This window comes from Hipposideros armiger, unplaced genomic scaffold (genome assembly GCF_001890085.2).
Source record: "Hipposideros armiger isolate ML-2016 unplaced genomic scaffold, ASM189008v1 scaffold_781, whole genome shotgun sequence".
Lineage (NCBI taxonomy): Eukaryota > Metazoa > Chordata > Mammalia > Chiroptera > Hipposideridae > Hipposideros > Hipposideros armiger.
In genome coordinates this window covers 251,765-254,772 of record NW_017732131.1, presented here as the reverse complement: position 1 = coordinate 254,772, position 3,008 = coordinate 251,765, and positions in this window count along the sequence as shown.

Below are 3,008 nucleotides of genomic sequence, written 5' to 3'. Positions count from 1 at the left end.
ATGATATCTTACACCAAAATAGAGTTTTGTTTTTACCAATACATTCTTCTCCCTTAGAAGCTTTACAAAAATCTCTCTACCCATATTATATGTGTTTTTCATTAGCTGGCACATGTCTAAAACTTTGCCTGCTTTTATTTAATGCTTGTTCTGTTTGTATTGCTCCCTTTCCTTTTCCCTTCCTCTGTCCTATTTCCACTCTCCATTTGTCCTGCTTAATCAACTGAAGAAGAAGAATCATGGAGCTTAAGAAAATTCCTATATGTTGCTGAGTTCAGCAATACATTAGTAAGTCAGCACTGAGAAGGAAATGAAGGGGAGAAGTCTTGGAGCTATGTGCTTGTGTGGCAGGAGAAAGGTTTGTAGGAGGAATGTGGGTGATATTGGAGGTTATAAATTCTTTGTTCATGAATTCTGTTTTGTCGTTAGTATAAAAATTGGAAAATTTCCCCACTCTTAACATCTATTCTTCTTATCAATATCAATGTACTCTTCTTATTAACATGAGAACTTCCTTTAAAGGAATATATATTTTCATTTTGTCATTAAAGACTAAGGGTTAAAATGCAAATATCAGTGAATGTGGTGATAGTAAAATACATGAAATGCATAAAAAACTAATAATATAAAATTTTAGACTGTAAAGTTGGAAGAAGCCCCCTAGTTTATCCTCTTTTGCTGGAGAATAGTTACTTCTTCCTTTTCCTTAATAGAGGAGCCTATAGGTTCTCCTTGAAAATCTGTAGTTGTAATTCAGTACTTTCCAAATGACTTTATGATTATGCAATACCTGTTCTTAAATTTTACCCCTGGACTGATATCAGATTCTTTCTTGAGAACAGGTGTGGATGAAGAGAAAGCATTGAGCACTGACTGCAGAGGAGTAAGAAGGATTTTGAAATTGTAACTAAGGTAATTTGTTAAATTTACACTTTTGTCTAAGGCAAGTTTGGACCAACACCTTTGTGAATTTGGTTGCTGAACTAGAAATGGAAAGGTTCAGATTAAAGGGGGAGTTTATGCACTTCTAGCCTACAAAGAGATCTTTTAATTCTGCCAGGATATATACATAGTACTCTGTTGTGGGTTTGATGAAAATAACATTTCCCTGACCTGTGTGTCTTTCTCTGCCCTTAAAAAAATAAAACAAATGGCTTTATTTATTTATTTATTTTTAAGATTTTTATTGAGAAATTGGAGGATGGGAACAGCGCTGGGGAATTGGGGGAAGGGGAACAGACAAGTTGCTGTCCTTTTTTTGTTCTTCAGTCTAGTTGTGGAGGACGTTGCTTCACTGGCCCAAGTTGGCACCATCGTTGGCTCTTCCCCGGTGAGGCAGATCAGTAGCCGGCTTCTGGACGGCCACTCACAGCGGCTGCTGGCCGCTCACGCTGGCTGCTGGCTACACACAGTAGCCCATGGCAGCCCCACTGTAGCAGGGGCTGCAGCCTACGCCGTCGCCTTCAACTCATGGCAGCCCAGCTCCAGGTTGAGCTGTTGTTCAGCATCTTAGCTGTAGAGGGCAGTGTCACTGGCCCTCATATGTGGGATCCGAACCGGGGCCCTCTGGCATCGCAAGCCAGCTCTTAACCAATGCGCCACTCAGCCGGCCCGATGTCTTTATTTTTTTAGAGGAGTTTTAGGTTCACAGCAAAATTGAGCAGACAGCATAGATTTCCCATGTAATCCAGTCTCCTATACAAGCACAGCCTGCTGAAACATCTTCCACCAAGATGGCACACTTGTTACAAAAGATGAACATACACTGACACATAATAATTTCCAATGTCCATAGTTTACATTAAGGTCCACTTTCAGCCTTGTATAGTCTATGTGTTTGGAGAAATGATAATGACATGTATCCATCATTATAGTTCCATGGAGAGTATTTTCACTGCCCTAAAAATTCTCTATGCTCCATCTACTCCCTCTTCTGCCCTCAAAACCTGGCAGTCATTGATATTTTCACTGTCTCCAGAATATCATATAGTTGGAATCATACAGTATGTAGCCTTTTCAGGTTGACTTCTTTTGCTTAGTAATATGTATTTAAAATTCCTCCATGTCTTCACATGACTTGATACCTCAATTCATTTTAGCAATGAATAATCCAATGTCTGAATGTACCATTGTTCATTTATCCATTCATGTGCTGAAGGATACCTTAGTTACTTCCAAGTTTTGGCAATTATGAATAAAACTTCTATAAACATTCATATACAGGGTTTTGTGTACACATAAGTTTTCAACTCCCTTGGATAATATCAAGGAACATGACTGCTGGATGGTATAGTAAGAGTGTATTGAGTTTTGTAAGAAACCATAAAACTGTCTTTCAAAATGCCTGTAGCATTTGGCATGTCCTCCAGAAATGAATGAGTGTTTATGTTGCTTCACATTCTCACAGTATTTGGTGTTGTTAGTGTTCTGGATTTTGGTCATCCTAATAAGCCTATAGTGGCACCTCATTGTTTTAATTTCCATTTCCCTGATGACCTACAATGTGGAACTTCTTTTCATGTACTTACTTGTCATATGTACATCTTTTTAAGTGAGATGTCTGTTAAGATCTTTGGTCCAATTTTTTATTGTGTTTCTTGTTGTTGAGTTTTAAGAGTTTTTTGTATGTTTTGGACAACAATCCTTTATCACAAGTGTCTTTTACAAAATATTTCCTCCCAGTCTGTGGCTTGTCTTCTCAGTCTCTTGACAGTGTCTTTTGCAAAGTAGAAGTTTTTGTTTGTTTGTTTGTTTTAAATGAAGTTCAGCTTATCACTTATTTCTTTCAAGAATTGTACATCTGGTGTTATATCTAAAAATCATTGTCATAACCAAGGTCATTTAGGTTTTCTCTTATTAACTTTTAAGAGTTTTATTGTTTTTCATTTCACTTTTAGGTCTGTGATCCATATTGAGTTAATTTTTATGAACATTTTAAGGTCTGTGTCTACATTCATTTGTTTGCCCATGGATGTCTTGTTGTTCCAGAATCATTTATCAAAAAGACC